This window comes from Symphalangus syndactylus, chromosome 16 (assembly GCF_028878055.3).
Source record: "Symphalangus syndactylus isolate Jambi chromosome 16, NHGRI_mSymSyn1-v2.1_pri, whole genome shotgun sequence".
In the NCBI taxonomy this organism is placed as follows: Eukaryota; Metazoa; Chordata; class Mammalia; order Primates; family Hylobatidae; genus Symphalangus; species Symphalangus syndactylus.
In genome coordinates, this window is record NC_072438.2 from 53,079,029 (window position 1) to 53,100,127 (window position 21,099).

The following is a 21,099-nucleotide window of genomic DNA, read 5'->3' on the forward strand; positions in this document are numbered from 1 at the left end:
TGGGCCTTATTAAACCATACGCAATATCAAACTTATTTACTCTTCTAGGACATAGTAACCCCTGTTAGCTCAGAAAAGCAATTCTCCAAATCCCTGTGAAAAATCTAAATTCTTCTATCTCTAGTTCTAAAATAGCTGGAATTCAAACTGCAATTTGGAGAATTAGACAACCATTAGCAGAGCAGCTAATACTCAGGAAGTGCTGGCATAATTCCAAAGCAATGCTCAAATAGAAAGCTCCAGTTGGACTATTTTATGTACTGTTTAGTTATTTTCAACTGTGCAGTAGAAAAGGCAATATAATTCACCCCAAGAAACAGGTGAGTCATTTATTGGTAAAGCAGATATAGTAGTAAAGTGCTCCAGGAAACATAGTGAGTGAGCAGGATTTTGGAAGAAAATGTAGTATAAGGGAAGTTGCTAAAATATGTACTAATTTCATGAGAAGTAGATCTTCGTAACAAACTTTGATATGTTTGTTATGTAGCTATGTAAAAATAATACGTAAGAGAATGCTTATTCTTTTATATAAGAGAAATATATTTTCTTATATTTAATATCACATATAGTGGGAAATTTTCTTATAAAAAATAAAAGAGAATTCCCTATAAGAGAATGTAAGGAATTAGTAACTAATATGCCATGCCAATTGAGAGATATGATAATATTCAATAGGAGAATCAGCATTCTTTTAATAAATCAATTTTAACCTTAAATACATTGTTCTTCAAGTACCCTAATGTCCAAATATTTTATTTTAATATAAATCTCTTCCTAAAATACCACTGTACAATTTAATTAAAATATCTTTCTGTTCTTTAAGTAACAATACAATATCCTTGTTGACTAGGATCTTTCATGTAATTTTGTATTATTAGAATTAGTATTTTATATATTGTCTTGCATTATCTTACTTTGTATTTTATTATTCTATATGAATTTTAAATTTTGGAATGTATTGATATACAGAACCCTCTTTGTAACACATAGTCTTTTTAGTCAGCTAAAAAAGTCAATTTAAAATAATATTTGAGTAAAACAAAATATAAACATTTGTCATGATTTTATAATCAATGAATGAAATATGTTACCAAGTGAGTCTTTTTCCTCAGCTGACTATAATACTTCCGTATTGATCTCATTTGGTCAATAAACATCAGAGATCATGAGATATCAGGCTGTGTGTCACCATATTCAAAGTGTTACAAAGTATCAGATGACTTCAAAATCTTCCTAAAATCCAAGATTTTGACCTCAGTTCAGTGCTAGTGCTCCGAAAAGTGACTGTGAGTATATGTATATATTTGTGCTGTATGACTTGTGACTGAATGCTTTTCTAGAAGTTCCAAATTTTCTATATTGGGTAAGTATTTTCATCTAAATAAGAATAAAATAAACCAACACAAAATACCATGGGCCTAGCATGTTGAAACCTAGGCCCTGTTGTAAAGTAAAGAAAACTAATTTTACTAGGACCAGAGAAAAGCTCTGAGCAGCCTTTCAGCTGCAAATGGTGGCTCAGAAACCAGGCAGTCCAAGGGAATCTAAAAGCAGCCCAGCAGGTGCTCGGTGCCAAGCCTCAAATAGGAATCAAGGACACAGCACCAAGAAAAAAATAATGTCAGATAATTATATGAGCTGAGTGTGGAGAAGAAATCATGTTCTAACTGTGCGTATTAGCATCTGTATAGAAATGACAAGAAACCAAGTAGTCTTCAGTTCCATACACCTACATAGAAACACTGGCAATGATGGGCAGAGCTGGAACTTATGTGAAAGGATATTATTTGCTCCACTTGTACAATCTCCACTGGACCTATTTTCTAATCTCGGTTGTATAATTCTTATATCTCTAGTAGCAAGAAGTTATGCTGAAGCTTAGAGCAGTGGACCTTGGCAAACACTGACTGCCCCCATCCTGGTACTACAGAGATTTCAAGATCTGTCTCCCCCAGCATACAGACTATGTGAAATTAAGAGAGAAGAGAGCTTCGTGAATCAGTTCAAAAAGGGACTGTAGAGCTACATAATAATAAGACAAGGAGGGCTTAAACCTGCAATATCTGTTATGGATCCAAAGAAATAAATTGGTCACAGATTTTAGAGTAGGAGCTAGTTTCCAGGTAGCAAGTAAACAGTTCCAACAGTGATAACTGGAGCAACTTATCCATTTCTTCAATTCTCAAGTCAGTAATGGAATAAGTATTTGAATAAAGGTAGACTAGTTCTAAGGCTATGGCAGTAGTCCAAGAGATAGGTGAGTACGGTGGAGATGGGAGAACAGTAACAAAGGAAGGAAAATGGAGAGGACATAGTAATTTGTTTGAAGTATCATGTATCAAGAAGAACTCCCATTTTTCTGACTTGAGGACTTGTTTGGAAATGATAGGAGATTGTGGAGAGCAAAAAGGATTGGAAAAAGAGAATCATAATTTAGCTTTGGCATGTAAAATTTGAAATGCTTTGGAAAACTCCAAGTGTAAATGTTAACTACCAAATAATTGCATGTGTGTCTAATTCAGAAAAAAGCCTTGTCTGAAAAAACAAACATAAAAATGTTCGCTTCATTGATATTGATTGAATTCCTGAAAATAGACATGATCATGTGAGGAAGTTAGAGTGAGAAGAGAAAAATCTAAGTAAACGCTTACCATTTATTATATTTAAAGGTCTTGAAAAAAAAAGAGTGAGAAAACAAGACTGGGTAGTAAAGAACAGTAAAAACAAACAAAGAGTAGTAAGAAACAAAGGGTCATGCTGTTGAAAAATCAAATAATTTAATAAATTAAGATTGTGTAAGTTTCCTTTGGCAGTATAGTTTTATTGAAGTGGTAAAGCCTCACTAAATAGTAAAGAAATGTATTTAAAAATGGAGGCTCTTGGCAGCTTTTGAGAAAGAGTGCTTCCTCTATTTTGATAAGAAAAAAAAAAGAGGATGGCTTAGGATTCAGGGAGGTATTTTTTTTGTTTAGTGATGGGGAAGAGAAAGGAGTTCCAAAATGCTGACTTTTATTTTCTTTGGGAAGTAAGAGACTTCTGAAATTCTGCTGATTATGATAAAGTTGAAGTGGCTAGGAGTCTAGGTAGAATGGAAAAGCCTAAAGTTGTTGTGAAACATAGAATGATTAGTGATTTTCCAACTAGAATAAGGGAATGTCATTTAAAGTTTAAGCATCATTTATATTAGTGAACACAAAGTTTAGGACAGTATCATTCCAATGTGGTTGTATAATTTCCTTCAACAATGCTCACCTGCTCAGGTAGAAATGCGGAAAATGGTTGGGCTATTCATGATGGGGGAAAAAATTTCAGGTTTGGAGGAGAGTGACTGAGATAACCGCATATGTGGTTCAAGCTGAATACAGAAGAAAGTGAAGAAAGGAAGTAACTAATGGATAGTGTGAACACTGAGGTTGAAGATTGAATTAGTGATTAGAGATTAGTGAGCTAAAACTCCCAACAAGGCCAAAGAAAGAAAAGTTGTGGAAATAGCTGAATGAGCATTTCATACAGGCAGAAAGTTGGGTTTGGATATTTCAATAAATGAGGTGTTTCAATAATAATTTTGGAAATGAGGCAGTTGGCTGACTGTAAGGCCCACAGTGTAACAGTGTGAGGGCGTGATTACACGTTTGTGTGATATTTGTGTTGTCATTTGCATGGAGGTGCAGTAAAAATGAAGTCTGTGGACCAGGCGCCAAAGTCTCCATGGAATGAAGCAGATTCCACAAGATAAGCTAATTCTATTTAGAAGGCAGTACAGCTAGGGAAATAAAAAGGAAGTTCACAAACTCAAAGGTGAGAATCAGTCTGAAAGTGGAGTCTGTTTTGTAAATTGCTTAAGGGGATTGCAGAGGAAGCAGTGTTCACAAGAGAACAAGTTGGAAAGAATAATGAAATGTAATGAGTATTAAAATTGAAGCTGACATCAAAGAGTTAGATCATCATATTGAAATCATAAGAAGTAGAAGAATTTTCAACCTAAAGCATTTGAGCCTAATTTGCTATATTTAGCCTTTGTTTATTTATACATTTAGAATATAGAATAACAGTGAGAGCCAAATCTGTAACTCACAAAGACAAAGTAATCATGCAAATTCATGAAACCTCTTAATGAATACATAAAAAGGGTTTTTGTTTCAGACTCCCCCCACAAAAAGCTGAAAAAGAAATAATGAAAAACAAAACGACAAAAAAAAAATGGGAATTTTAAAAACAAAAAGAAACAACAAAAGAAGTCCAGTTACTACCATTCCTGTGAAGTTTCTTCAAAACTAGTAAGAATATAAGTCAAAAATTATACATTTTGAAAAATAAGTGTACAATACAGTATTGTTAATTATAGGCACTGTGTTTCATAGGAGATTTCTAGAACTTGTATAGCGTAATTTGAACTGAAGTTTCCTTGTGCAGCTGTGGGCTTTACCAGATGACATAGGCTACGTGTTGTCTTTTTCCAACGGTAGTCATGAAATTACAGATTCTACTTTCCCGCTACTTTCCTTTTGTTGTTGTTGTTGTTTTTGGTGAGGGATTCATTTCTGTTTCTTGCTTATTGATATTTCCCTTTCTTATTTTCAAGCATGATATATACTTATTCATTTATTTTTATAATTGTTATATTGCTTCTGAGTTAGGCAGATGTAGGGAAGATTGCAGTCTACTATTCTGGAATTAGAAATCTTAAGAAAATTATATATACAGCTGGAAATGATTCATTAAATGTAATGAGAACCAGAGTTTTGTCAATGCTAACTTTTATTCACAATAAGAGATGAGCAAAGAAAATTATTATTGCCCAATTGAAACCACTTATATGGTTAGTTGGTTTTCCTATAATATTATTTTTAATATTCTACAATGAGAATCAGAGTATGTATTTATTTGTTCCAAACTTCTGCTGCTTATTTGTAAAATTTTAAGAGCTAATTAGATTATCTTTGAAAATTTGCTTCCCCATTGAATTATACATTTGATATCTCTCCAAGTCCATTTAATTTGATAGAATGTCTGGAATCACACCCTATCATAAAGTAAAGCAACCTAAACTCTTGCAAGAAAACAACTTCATTAATGCGTGAGTATTAAAAAAGAAATTACACCTGAACTTACAAGGTTGTGTGCAAACCAAAAACCAAGCAACTGAGCTTTTGTATCTTGATGCAAACAATATACACCCAACCCATAATGTGATCATTTATATTGAAATGAAGATAATAGTTTCCTTACATCGATCTACATGAACATCAATGTTTGCCTTTTTATTCTCCAGCTGGTGTAGAACCAGATAGAGACACAAAGGCTGAGGTCACTGATTTGAAGAAGAAAGTTTCATAAATAAGATACTTATTTTTTTCTATTTCATTAAAAATATCATTATAGAAGAAATCACACAACACCAAATTAATCCTTCTTGAAAGGTACAGCAGACGTGGGAACTGAAGCCCCAAATAGCTATGTTGAAATGCTGAAATGTCATTTAAAAGTGAATTCATAACTTAAGACCACATAACATTAAAATGCTGTGATCACCTGGATATTTTAATATTTCTTATTTGAAATCCTTTTGTCATGACAAGAGGAAAGCAAAAATGCTGAGTATAAGATATTTATCAAGGTTTATTCAAAAATAAAATTGTTAACATGTACTGAATTCTTCCTATATGCCAGGCGTTCTGCTGACACTCAACAGACATTGTCTTCAAAATGTACTCTAAAGTGGTCAGGATCCTATTCTTATGGTAAGAATAAAATCTCAGTGGAGACTTTCCTCATCCCAACCCCAGGTATGTTGATGCAGACATAGCTAATGGTTGAGTCACATGTTCCAAGACAGCAGTTATCAATAAGGTGACTGGATCCAAGGAATTATAAAGTAGAGGCTTTAGCAAATCTGCTCTATGCAATTCAGAAGTTCTCTGTCCTTATCTAAAGGGTGTTGTGTTCATTTACTTATTAGTATTATTATTATCACTATTATTATGATGCACATATTCCAGCAGTCCACTACATTCTGAGGGATACCAAAGAAGTCTGAATTCACATCCATCTCCTTGAAAAGTTTAGATAATAGTCTCGCTGGGAAACGAAACACACTAATAACAAAATATTCATCTCTAAAGCCTGCCAAAACATACTGGAAGATTGTGTAGAACTAAGACACAAAGGCTGAGAGGACTGATTTAAAGAAAGAAGTTTTATTACGTAGAGTTGAAATAAATTTTGAGATGGACTGAGAAAAATGTGGAAAATTTAGGCTGGTAGGTATGAGAGAACCCACTTTTTGGGTAGCGGGAAAGGTACAAATGTTGTCTCCATAATAAAAATAAGCAGGATTTGTTTATATAATACAGTAGCATAGTACAGAGATGATATTGGGGAGTATTAATGCATTCATGGGAGTGGATAAAGTGAGCTAGTCCTTTGAAGAACTTGATTACCAAGCCAATCAATCTAGATATAATAGTACTATACTGAGTAGTTTTCTTATATTGAAAGAAGAGAAGAAAAAAAGGAAAGTGCTGTTTTGTATCACACACAATTCTGGGCTTATGTGGTGCATTCATCTCAACAAATCTGAAAAAGTAGACATTACTGTGAACTGACAGAGTAAGACAGGGATTTGTAAACCAGATAAATTACCCAAGGTTAGAGAGTGGATTATGGCAGAACCAGAATTCAAATCCAAGTGTGTTTATTCTTAACATCTATATTCTTCCCACAGAGCAAACAATAGCCAGAGATTTATATTTCTGACTTATATTTCAAAAATACTCGTACATACATACATATGTATATGTGTATTTCTATATACATACAGATTTATGTATCTATATATAGTCCTCAGTCTATGAATATACATGTGTTTATAACACTTCCAGTGCAAATACATACATGTATAGAAATATGTACATATGTATATATATATATATATATACATGCACACATACATATATTCACAGGCAGAGGTTCATTTATTCATTTAATGAACATTTATTCAATAACTAATATGTGTGAGGCAAGTTGAATGAATTAAAAATGTGAACCTTTCCCCATCGTTTCTGTTAGCTCAAAATTTAGCAAACCTCAATGCTTATCTTATGTATAAAGGATCTTGGTTTATGCAAAAGAAATAAGCATTAATATTGTCTTCAAAGTTTTAAGTTTTTGTTTTTTATATGCATTTTATTATAATATTCATTTTATCTTTTGAGCAGATATCTTTGGTTAGCATTTAAAACAACACTTTGATTTCATAAAATTGTTTTATTGCTAACCCTCAATTAAAATGTATAAAAGGGTCTGAAAATAAATTTAATGCCATGGATCCTTCAGAGGTCCATTCATGTAGAATACCCAATTTTTTCCAATTATTACCATTTGCCTCCTTGTACAGAACATCTTGAAACATTTGCCAAGTACCTTTTAGAATCACAATCAAAGACTAAAAGTGAACCTCAATGATTTTTGGCTCATGTACGTCGTGTCTTCAGTAGCAGCTTGCGGCATTGATGTGCCCCAATGGAATGTTGTTTCCGGAAAGAGGGTAAATGAGTCACTTTTATGGGCTGAGTCTTTCTCTGCACGTCACCTTGCATTATTAATGGTTGATTCAATTTTGCTGGCTAGAATTAGAGTTCTTTCTAGGGTGAGGTTAACTTCAAGTAGCTGTCCTATTATTTCCTATGTTGCCAACCATTAGTATTATTTAGACCCAGAGCATTTTATTTCTCTTTTCCCTATGTTTGATTATATTTTTAATTTCCATGTGAATTTCCAGAAGATGCTTTTAGCTAGCCAAATGAAAACCCCTTGTGGCACAATATTTTAAGACAGAATTTTGAATTTGACACACCTGGATTTGATTCCTAGATCTATCATTTAAGCTTTACAACCTTGCACATGTTAATCTCTCTCAGGTACTATTTCCTTGCTTAGAAAATAAAGGATGAAATGAACTACACTATTGGAGCTACTATAAAGATGAAAGAAGATAAAAGTTTTCAGTAGGATTGTTGTCATGTAGTAAACCCTTTATAAATAGTAGGTATAATAATTTGTCAGATGCTGTTAGGTTAAGCCATCAACAACAAACATGGCAATAAATCAAGTTCAAAAATACAGACGGGTTTGAATTAACATTGCACAATTATTTGTTTGTGTTTTCTTGTTTTTCCAAATTCAGTGTTATATTCTACTTTCATATTTTGTGAGCAGTTATTAACTGAACGACTGCCATATGCATGGCAGTATGCTAAATATTTGAGTGCGTTATGATTTCACCCATTATGGGGTTTAAATCCATCTGCAAAGTAAAGATTAAGACCCATGAATCTGTGCATAATTCAAATGATACTTATTCACATGTATTGTGTGGTAGAGAAAATGAATGTATAGGAAAGAAAGAGAATGAAAGTGAATGAAGAGGAAAATTGAATACAGTCAGGAAAGGCTTGATAAAGGACTTAAGAACTTGAATATAATTGTGAAACATAGTTATAATTTCTACGAACAGCTGAGGAAAAAAGCTTAATTTGTATAGTTTATGAAGGAATGCATATGTTTGTGTCTCACAGAATTTAGAGTTAAGAATATACACACACACACTACACAGAAACTCAGAAAACCTATGCTCCTTGCTCAAGAAATTAATTACTAGTCAATTGTAAAGTTCAAACTGATGTCTAGGTCTCCTGCTCCTGTTCCAGTACATTTTTACCACAATACGTTGAGTGAGCAAGCTTTCAAAAGCTTCTTGAATTATTCATATGGATATGGAAAATCCTATCTTACAGCATAAGGCCATTTCTATTTATAGATATTAAGACTATGAAAACTTTTTTCATATTCAGCCATCTCAATGACTAATTCTTGCATCATCAGTTTTAGTAGCACCATAGCTGGATCTCCTAAGTTCATGAAAGGCAATTGGGTGTGTTGCTTCCCAAGTCCATGTTCAATGATATCACATTTGTAGCTTAAAACCAGCCAAACCGGTAGTATGTGTACCATGGAAAATAAGGATTTGTTTGTTTTTCTGAAGATCTAGTTGTTAAACATTTACCAGTACACCACTGGTTGGAATAGTAAATTTCATACAGTGCCACTATTAAAATAGCTAAAAATATGAAATTATGTTTATAATCTTATATAAATTGACTTTAGAGTGAGACGTGGAAAGGTAAAAAAAAATGACATGGTTTTTTAATTAAAATACCAGAAATAGGCTGGGCGCGGTGGCTCGTGCCTGTGATCCCAGCACTTTGGGAGGCCAAGGCGGGCAGATCATGAGGTCAGGAGATCGAGACCATCCTGGCTAACACGGTGAAACCCCGTCTCTACTAAAAACACAAAAAATTAGCCAGGCGTGGTGGCGGGCTCCTGTAGTCCCAGCTACTTGGGAGGCTGAGACAGGAGAACAGTGTGAACCCTCGAGGTGGAGCTTGCAGTGAGCCGAGATAGCACCACTGCCTTCCAGCCTGGGAGACAGAGCAAGACTCTGTCTCAAAAACAAAACAAAACAAAACAAAAAAACAGAAATAGAGAAATTATTAGGTTCTACCAGAAGGTTCTCTCGTAAGTAAAAAGGAACAGTCATTTGAAATATAATGCATATGGAGTTTGCAATTGTAGCTGTTTGTTGAATATCTATGCAAATTTACACAAATTAAACAGGAATACCTTACCATGAATAGATACATTTTATCTCAGAAACTCAAGGACATTGCTATTTCAGAAAACTTATAAATCTAGTTGGTGTTCATCAATTGGTGAACTGTGAATAAAATGATTATTGTAATAAATGAAAATAAGGCATTTAAGTAAAAATCTCAGCAACTAAGGTAATGGAATACGCAAGCTACATATAGAAAAATGCAGGCCAGGAGTGGTGGCTCACACCTGTAATCCCAGCAGTTTGGGAGGCCAAGGCAGGCAGATCACTTGAGGTCAGGAGTTCAAGACCAGCCTGGCCAATATGGTGAAACCCCATCTCTACTAAAAAGTGCAAAAATTAGCCAGGCACCATGGCGAGCGCCTGTAATCCCAGCTACTCAGGAGGCTGAGACAGCAGAATTGCTGAACCCACGTGGCGGAGGTTGCAGTGAGCCGAGATCAGGCCACTGCACTCCATCCTGGGTGACAGAGCAAGACTCCATCTCAAAATAAATAAATAAATGCAATACTCTATTTTATTCAAGTAAATAATTATAAAATGTGCTAATTCAATACAATTAATGGAAGTGTGCTATTTTATTTCTATAGACATAAATCTGGAAGATTATGCTGAAAACATTAACCATGCTTTATTAAAAGAGATCACATTGTGGATGATTTTTATTTATCCTTTAGAATTGTCTGCATTTTTTAAAAAAGTCTCTACAGTGAATTATATAGACTACTTAGTTTATGAAAATTATGAAAACAAAACATACTGGAGACAAGAACATATTCACGACAATCACAAAAACTTAAAATATCCAAGAGTGACTTCAATGGGAGAAAAATTAAACTCAAAATCAGATAAATTTTAAATGCATATGAATAATAAAGAGGATGAGGATGAAGATGAGAAAGAGAAGAGGAAGAAGAAATGGTAAAGTAAATTTTAGCACACAGATAAACATAATGCCACACACATATTTGTTTAAATAATTTAGGGCTTACTACCTAGGAAAAATGCTATAATATTAAGAATAGCAACAAAATATGCAATTTTAATTAAAGAGTAATATAAATTTTATTCATGTGCTGATGTGAAATAAAAAAGAACTTTAACAGTAGCCTCTAAGTGGTATTTTCATATGTGACTGGTTTTCCTTTTATTTAGTTTTTGAAAATATTTTCCAATACAGATATGGACTGTATTTAGGGACCCCTACCCAATTACAGTTATATTCTGAGGTGTACTAGGAATTAGGACTTCAACATATAAGTTTGGAAGGGTGACACAATTCAGGCCAAACATATGGTATGTTCCCCATTTAATTTGGAGAGCCCCAAGGAAATGAAGCATCTGTTTATTATCAAATCTGCTCAGGTCTTGTGCTCCCTAAGTGAGGGCCACCATCTAAAGAAGGATTTATGAGCTACAGACCACCAGGGGCACGGCTGTCATTGCCCTACATGGCACTCCTTCCTTTCCCATAATGCTGTGCTCCAGACACCTCCATACCAAATACAAAACTGTAATGATTTCCTATGAACAAGACTTCTGGGAGATTTGTCAAAATTGGGAAAAATGTTCTTCTATAAGGCTCAGACCCAGCCTATGAGGCCAGCTTCGGAAACATCTTTTTCCGCCTCATCCTGCCTTTGTGATGCATTGAACCAGTGTTGTTTTCCTTTATTACTCTACACCAATATCCATACTATACCTCAGAATGGGCAGAGTATACTTCCCTGATCCTTGACATTGGGCTTGGCTATATGACTTTCCTTGGTCAGTGGATATTGGCCTATGTGACAGAGGTAGAGGTCTTAAATGACCTTACAGGATTTGGCTTGTTTCTTGTGTCCCAGGGATCTGCCATGAGAAGAGCTTCTCCTAGTAACTGATGCCCTATCAACCTGGTGTCTATAATAAACACTCGTGGGGTAAATTGACACCCAACCTACCTGCAGACAGGTCCAGCTGACCCACAGTCTGAAGTAGATTGCCCAGAGGAGCCAGCTTAGATTAGCCAAACTGCATTCAGCCTCCTGAGCATGTGAATCAATGCTTCTTGTTCTAAGCCATTGACTTTTAGAGTGGTTTGTTACATAATGTTATTGTTGGTCATGGCCAACTGATACCATATGGGAGAAATGCACACAACTGTCATCCTCAGGTCCTTTCCACCATCCATGTAAAGAAAATGAACCAAATAGACAACTGGGAGCCATCTGTTCATCAGCTCTTAAAACATACTCAGATTCTAGAGTCAAATTTATTGTCCAAATCAGTCTCAGTGAGGAATGCTGCTTCACATTACCTCATTATTGAAGGTGAATGTCTCAGGTTGCTTGAGTTCATAACATGTCCAGGGACTCACACAGCTTACTAGGCCTAGAAGGTACAATAGAGGCCATACTATAACTCTCTTCAATGGTGCAACATCCTAGGCACAGAAAGGAAAAGTTATTGACAGGAGGCCACACCATAAGACAGTGTCAGGCTTGGGTCCTCTGTCCCCTAACCCAGCACTCTTCTATTGCAACTTTCATGATTTGTAGCTGGGTGTTAGGAAAAGTATCTTGTGATTTTTTTTTCTGAAAGCTTCCTAAATAGCAACAAACTTCTCTAGAAATTTCCTGATTAATCATGTCAATTATCATTTTATTTTTTGTAGCTTCTTTCAGGGTCAGTAAGATGATTTTGACACAGATTTTGATGTGAAATGTAACTCAAAAGGAGTATCTTACTGAAAAAGAGTAAAATCCATTGAGGATAATAAACTACACCAAATACAGAGATCTATAAAGAGATCTGAGAACCTCTGAACAGTCATTTACTTAAATCTGTTCAGTTATTCTCCATGCTAATGTGTCATGTTAACTAGGAAGATGTACTAAAAGATTCTTATTAATAGTATTTGCTTCCTGTCAAGTTTTAATATTTTCAGTTGCTGAAAAAAACGTTAGAATTCTGGGGGGTGGAGGAGATAATGCTCATATTCTTCCAGGGGAAAATTCAAAAATACAAAGCAAAATATACATCTCTGTGAAGGAATTGTTTGCTGTTATTTGTATTTTTCTACAAATTCTGAAAGCGTAGAATTAAACTCTGAAGACATAGTAATGGGGTAAAGAAGCAAAATTATTAAGCAAGGTTGGTTTTGTATTCACAGGCAGAATGAAGTTCAAAGTTTGCATGTGGGTTTGCACTATTGCCTGGTTTTATGAGCTCAGATTCTGTAGTCAGACTGTCTGCACCTGATCCTAGACTATGCCAATTATTACTTGAATCATCAGAGTAAGCTGTTTAACCTCTGTTTGACAGTTTTCTTCATTTGTAGACTGAAGGGAATAATGATACTATCTATTACAGAGAGTTTTTTAAAGGATTAAACTGACTCAATAGGTAATTTTTCTTTAGTTGTACTTGAGATACATAAACAAACAAAAGTAACAAAGATCTTTGCAGTCATGAAGCTTATATTCTAGAAGGCATAGCCAGACAAAGAAGAAACAAGAACCCTAATAAATCAGTAATGATATACCGTGTACTAGAAAATAATAAGCATGGTGAGAAAAGCAAAATTTGAACAGAGTAAAGAAAACCAAGTGTGCTGCAGGGAGGGGTGGGGTGCAATATTAAATAAATGGATGGACGAGACTTCATTGAGAGAATGTCTTTTGTGCAATGACCTGAAGAAAGGGATGGAAAAGTCATGCATATATCTGCAGAGAACATTCATAGATGAGAGAATTAGCTTAAACCTCTAAGATGGGAGCAGGAGAACATTAGAATGTGGAAACCGAGACTCAAGAAATTTAAATGCCTTGCTTAAGTTTACATGAATCCAGGAGAAAGAGTATTTTGACAGCCTGGAGTATAACGAACAAGAATAAATGTCTTCAGTTCTCAGAAAACTCACATAATCACCATCTCCTAAGTATGAGATTCCCCATGAGATCCACTCTGATAATGTATACACTGTACAATAAATGAATGCACTGATCTTGTAGGACAGTCCTTTTCAAGAATGTTCAAGATAATTTGAGGTGCTGAACACTCTTATGATTATCTTCTTCAAGGTTTTAGTCTCAGAAGGGAGAACCCAAATGCTCAGCAGTCCTTCTGGCCCAATAGACAGTTTCCCACTGTAGCAGGCAGATTCTAAAGTGACCCCAACTATCTTCATCTCTTGGTACTCAGGCCTTGCTATCTTTCCCTCCCCTTCAGTATGAGTGTGACCTGTGATTTGCTTCTAACCAACAGAATACAGCACAGAATATTACATATACATGATCATATTTCATAAGATAGTAATGTCTATCTTGCTAGAAAACTGTCCCTTTGCTAGCTTTGAAGAGGCAAGCTGTCATGTTGCCAGCTGCCGTAAGAAAAAGGCTACATGATAAGGCACTGAGAAGAGTCAATAACCAACAGCCAAGGCGAGGAATGGTGGCTCACGCCTATAATCCCAGCACGTTAGGAGGCCGAGCCGAGTGGACCACTTGAGGTCAGGGGTTAGAGACCAGCCTGGCCAACATGGTGAACCCTGTCTCTACTAAAAACACAAAAATTGGCCAGGCGGGGTAGCAGGCGCCTGTAATCTCAGCTACTAGAGAGGCTGAGGTGAGAGGATTGCTTGACCCCAGGAGGCAGGGGTTGCAGTGAGCCAAGATGTCACCACTGCACTCCAGCCTGGGTGACAGAGCAAGACTTAGTCTCAAAAAAAAAAAAAAAAAAACCGAACAAACAAACAAAAAACCTAACAGCCAGCAAGAAACTGGGCTTTCAATCTCACAAACTGTGAAGACCTGTATTCACTCAGCAGCCATACAATATTGGAGGAATATCCTTCCCCAATGGAACCTCAGATGAGAACAAGTCCCAGCCAACAGACTGTGGCCTTGCGAGGGCCTAGGTAAATTGTACTGATTCCTGGCCCACAGAAACTATGAAATAAATGCATGTTTTTTTAAGCCACTATTTTTGTGGTAATTTGTTAGATAGCAATAGACAGCAAATATACTCACTCATCTTACTAGAGATCCATTTAAAGTAAGTTGTATAGGAGGGAACCAAGGCAGTCATAGGAGTATACGAGTTAGATCTACTTCAGGACAGAACCTGCAAGTGTGGACTTCAACTTCTGAAGACATGGTAGTGGGATAGAGAAGCAAAATTATTAAGCAGGGTTGGCTTAAGGCAATATAGAGTTCACAGTTTTGGTTCACTACACTACTATACAGAGCATAGTGAACCAAAACTACCAGGTCCCAGAAGCTGGGGATCCATTCAGTGTTCCCACTGCTCCCCACATTTGAACTCCTAGCCAATGACTGAGCAATGATATTAAAGCAGAGACATTTCTGCTTAATGTGGGACTCCTCTTTGGGACTCCCTATGAACCTGGCTGAGATTTTCTCACAGTTCCATAGCAGTTCAAGTCTCTTCCTTCATTCCCTCTGTCTTATTCCTAGTGTCAGATAGTCATTGTGGTATAGGCCATTTCTCTCTCTCTTTTGTGTTCTGCTCTCCTTTATTCTTCATAGGTGCCTCCCCCAGTAAATCTCATGCCTTTCATTCTATCTTGTTATCAGCTTCCCTGACAACTCAAATTGACACAAGGAACTTTTGATACTTTTGCAATTGCTCTTAACTGAAATTTCAGCATCAGCGTAGGCTGGAAAGGCAGTCTCATATAGTGGGAAAACACGAAGAGTCAGCAGAGTTCATCCCCACCTCTGCTACTACCAATAATCCCTGTTAACACTGATCATGTTCCTAGCTCCCTCGAGCTTTCTTTTGGGTAAATGAGAGTGTTGAATTAGATGATCTTTGAGTTTTTTTCTTTTCCTTTGTTTTTTCAATAAATGTAAAAAAAGAAGCAAATACTAAACATGACAAAAATAAGCACAGTATAAAAGTGAGGAGTATATACAACTGAGAGAGAAACAAGAAAATAGACAAGTACAACTAACGAAAGGGTCAGAAAAAAAAAAAAACCACAATACTTTATTGGTCACTGCAAACAGTCCTGGGTTCCATCCTGACACTTTTCATTTTTTTTTTTTTTTTTTCATTTTCTGGAACTAGTGTTTATTTAGCTGCTATAGTTACAACAGGCTCGCTTTAAGCCATCCCATTCTACTAGGGATTTCAGATGGTAAAATCCCCAGGGTTTATCTAAGGCTCAGACCAGTTTTCGGTTCTTTTCTTTTTCCTTGTGTGGTCCGCATGGACCCAGTCTGCTTTTCCTTCCTCTTTAACTATAGACAGTACACAGTCATTCCCTTGGGGCTCCTTTCCCTCCCACATTTGCCTCCTTAGTGGTTTATCCTTTCTCCAGCTCAAAATTTTCTTGGTGCATTCAAAAACAAATACATATCCTTTTGGTTTTCAAGTTTTTACTGCATATTCCTTTGGGGAAACAGTCAGAAGACAGGGGCATTCGGAGTTTTAAGAAATCTTACGAAGTTCGTAGTTTCACTGTGCATGGTCTGTAGTCCTTGCTGCTGTGACTTCTATACAAAAAGGCACATTGGATTCCGAGTCTTTTCTCAGTGTTTCCTCCAGTTTCCATTTCCCTTTGATGCATTCCCTTCTCTAACTCTGCAGACCCAGTTCTCCACAAAGCACCTTCTTCCTGGTTGAAAAAAAAGGTGGGATCCTGAACAGAAACACACAGAGATAAAACATGTCCATTCATATGCCCACTAGAATAAAATACGTGCTAGTATACACATAAAAAAATGTCGTTGGCAGGTGATATTTTCCACAGGTGACTATGACAACATCTCTCATTCCTCATGGTCTTCTACACGTCATGTGATCACGGCAACAAGTCTTTGAAAAGTGATGACTATGTCTTTTCCCCCTGAATCTAGAAGGGATTGTGACTAACTATTAATACAATATTGTAGAGATGACATTATGCGACATTTCAGACTAGGTTATTAAAAACAGAAAATCTTCTGCCTTTTCTCTTTGTACATTTTGTACTGCATCTTCAGAGGCCGCTTAAAATATCTGACTATCTTGAGGCCACACGATGCTATAAGGAAGCCCAGGCCACGTAGAGAGGCCTTATGAAGATGATCCAGATGAAAAGCCCAGCTGAGGTCTGGGCCTATAGCTAGCGTCAACTGTCTGTTGAGAGGGAAGATGTCTCCAGATACTTTCAGCATCCAGCCATAGAGTGCTCACCTCACCTCGCTGATGAGTCCTTTCCAGCTAAGGTCTCAACATGAGGGGAGAGGGGCAGAGACAAATGATTTTCTTAGTTTGAATTTATGACATACAGACTTCACGAGATGATTAAAAAAAATTTGTGGCCGGCTGCAGTGGCTCATGCCTGTAATCCCAGTACTTTGGGTGGCCCAGGCAGGTGGAACACCTGAGGTCTGGAGTTCAAGACCAGCCTGGCCAACATGATGAAACTCCATCTCTACTAAAAATGCAAAAATTAGCCAGGCATGCTGACAGACACCTGTAATCCCAGCTACTGGGGAGGCTGAGGCAGGAGAATTGCTTGAACTCGGGAGGATGAGGTTGCAGTGAGCTGAGATCATGCCATTGCACTCTAGCCTGGGCAACAAGAGAGAGACTCCATCTCAAAAAAAAACAAAACAAAAATGTAAGCTGCTAAGTATTGGGGTTTTAAATGAAGACACAATAACCAGAACATGGTTAGAAAGAATGCATTCAGTTCAATTGTGATATTCTGAAGTCATTGTTCTCATTCCCTGCCTAGATACCTGGTATGGTTCTTTTGGTTTCTATTTTTTTTTTTTTTTTTTTTTAGTTTTTTCATTCTAAAACCAGAAGTGTGGCTTATTGTCATCTCATAGACTCCTGATATATCATCTTTTCATTTAACTCACCTATGGTTGTTTTCTTTTCCTTGCAGCTGATGAATATAAGCTGATTCTGTATACCTTTGTACTGATACGGTATCAATGAAATACATGAACTAGAAAGCATGCTTCTAGCAATGGTAACAAGAGGTCTTTCTTAAATCTCCATTCCCTGCAGTTATTGGACTGAAATTTCTGGCAAGGATAAATTTATTATGTTAGGTAGCATAGAAACCCAAAGCAAATAGGACACAGAACAATTGTATATTAATGAAGGGGAAAAAAGGAACTTACCAAAAAACACAGATTAGATATAGTTTTTCACGCTTTGAGATGAAGTGTCTCATCTAAAGTTCCCAGACATCATTTGGAGCCACAGAATCTATTAGGAATTTCTTTTTCATGTAATACAATAGCCTTGTTAGTTTCTAAGTTAATTGATATTTGGAGTCTTTTCGAATAAAATAAATTCAGTGTTAAATTATTCCTTTGATACATACAAATAGAAAACTAGCTCTAAGCCCATTAGTTTATTGCTGTTAAATAATCTTAAAAAGTTTTACACTTCAGTAAAAAGAAAGCTATAAGCCCAATAGACTTTTTTACTGTAAAATGTTAATTTAGTGTGATAAACTCTGATGTTGCTGCTGTATGACATGGTCTGCTTCAGTGTGCCAGATGAAAAGATAATTCTTCCAAAGCACATTTTATACTATCAGTCCCTAGTGGGACATATCATGATATCATTTTGTGTGAAGGTATAATTCCCATATTTAGTATTTTTTTCTCATGATCATAAAAGAATATTCAGTGTTAATAATAAAACTAAGTTTAAATACAGTCACTACTCTTCTGTATTACTCAGGGTTCTAGAGGGACATAACTAATAGAATATATGTATATATGTGTATATATGACAGGGAGTTTATTAAGGAGAATTGACTCACATGATCACAAGGTAAAATTCCATGATAGGCTGTCTGCAAGCTGAGGAGCAAGAAAGCCAGTGGTGGATCAGTCTGAGTCCCAGAACCTCAAAAGTAGGAAAGTCAACAGTGCAGCCTTCAGTCTGTGGCCAAAGGCCTGAGAGCCCCTGGCAAACCACGAGTCTAAGTCTAAGAGTCCAAAAGCTAAAAAACTGGGAGTCTGATGTGTGAGGGCAGGAAGCATCTAGAAAAAGAGAAAGATGAAGACTGGAAGACTCTAATTCTGCTCTTCTATCTTCTCCTGCTTGCTTTATTCTAGCCACGCTGGCAGCTGATTAGATGGTGTACACCATCTAATCAGAATGAGGGTGGGCTTGCCTCTCCCAGGCCACTGAATCAAATGTTAATCTCCTTTAGCAACACCCTCACAGACACACTCAGGAACAATACTTTGCATCCTTCAATCCAATCAAGTTGACACTCAATATTAACCATCACAAGTTCATCTGTTCAACTTGAACCCATATGAATGTCCTGAAATAATATACAATCTTCAAATAAAGACAACAATAAGCTCCTAATTATGTCTAACATAATACAGCTATCCTTTGCACAACTGGAAGCACACTAATCCTTAACCTAAGAGCTATTACATAAAGTTATCAACACTTAAATGCTGATATGAAGTCAATAAAACTTATGTCACATGATAAAGGAAATAAAATGAAGATATTTTCTTATTACAGGTGTATACATGCACAAAAATGTTCTTAACAAAAGAAAAAGGAAATGTTCATGACAATTACAGTCGTTGTTTCTGCAACTGGTCACGTGGTCATAGCTGGTATCGATAACTACCATCTTCTAACTACCTATTCTGTATTCCCTTTGCCTTCAACAAGCGCCTCAGCTGGTTGTGGTTTTCTACCTGATGGAGTGACCCAAACCTTCATTCCTGAAGGGTCTGGGCCAGTTGTAGCCTTGCCTGGATTGGGCTGTTGCAGTTTTCCACTGACCTTAATCACAGAGCATAGTAATACCAAGAGATGCCTTAATGGATCTCCTGTATTCCATGCATACTCTTCCTTACCTCCACTGTGGAGTAGTAGACTGATTTCATCTTCATAGTTCAGGTCAGTCACCCCAGCCAACCCTGTTAACTCTCTTCTTAGCCTGTTGACTTAGAGATAGGCGAAGCCCAATGTGTCCAGGTGGCAACTGTAATTTCTAGTTTAATGGAATCATTGTGTCTACCGGTGGCAGCATTCCTCCCTCCAGAGCTAAGACCTCTAGGCCAGCAGAACATAATGTTGTCAGAACAGGAAGCAAAAATTTTGCTAGTGGGTCACTAAAGGTGATGTTAAGTGGTGCTTCCACTTTCACCCCTTGATCCCTGGACCTGTGAATTCCGACTGTGAGGGAAACAGCACCATATATTTGATGCTGATTCAGAGCATACATGGCCTTTTGGAGAACTTTGCCCCAGCCCTGCAAAGTATTGTCACCTGGTTGGTGTGGTAATTGTGATTTCAAAAGGCCATTCCACCTTTCTATCAAACCAGCTGCTTCAGGATGATGGGGGAACTTGGTAAGACCAGTGAATTCCATGAGCATGAGCCCACTGTCACACTTCTTTAGCCATAAAGTGAGTGCCTTGGTCAGAGGCAATGCTGTGTGGAATACCATGACAGTGGACAAGGCATTCTGTGAATCCACAGATTGTAGTCTTGGCAGAAGCATTGTGTGCAGGATAGGCAAGCCCATATCTGGAGTAAGTGTCCATTCCAGTGAGGACAAACCACTGCCCTTTCCATGATGAACAGGCCCAATATAATCAACCTGTCACCAAGTAGCTTTCTAATCACCCCAAGGAATGGTGCCATATCGAGGACTCAGCGTTGGTCTCTGCTGCTGCCAAATTGGGCACTCAGCAATGGCCATAGCCAGGTCAGCCTTGGTGAGTGGAAGTCCATGTTGCTGAGCCCACATGTAACCTCTGTCATTGCCACCATGGCCGTTATGTTCACGGGCCCATTGAGCAATGGTGACAGGGGTGGCTGGAGAAAGAGGCTGAGTAGTGTCCACAGAATGAGTCATCCTATCCACTTGATTATTAAAATCCTCTTCTGCTTAGGTCACCCTTTGGTGAGCACACATGTGAGATACAAATATCTACAGAGTTGATCACTTAGAGAGTTCCATCCACATACCTCTTCCCCAAATTTCTTTGTCACCAATTTTCCAATCATGCTTCTTCCAAGTCCCTGACCATCCAGTCAAACCATTGGCTACAGCCCAAGAATCAGTACATAATCACACATGTGGCCATTTCTCCTTGCAAGCAAAGTGCAAAACCAGATGCAGTGCTTGAAGTTCTGCCCACTGGAAAAATTTCCTTTTGCCACTGTCTTTCAGGGGTGTCCTAGAAAGGGCCTGTAGTGCTGCAGCTGCCCAATTTCTGGTTATGCCTGCATATCGTGCAGAACCATCTGTGAAACAGGCCCTAGCCTTCTCTTCCTTTGTCAGCTGATCATAGGGAACTCCCCATGAGGCCACTGGTGCAGGCTTGCAGAGAGAAGGCAGACTGGTAGGAGTGGAGACCATGGGCATTTGAGCCACTTTCTTATGTAACTGACTTGTGCCCTCAGGAACCGTTCGAGCCTGA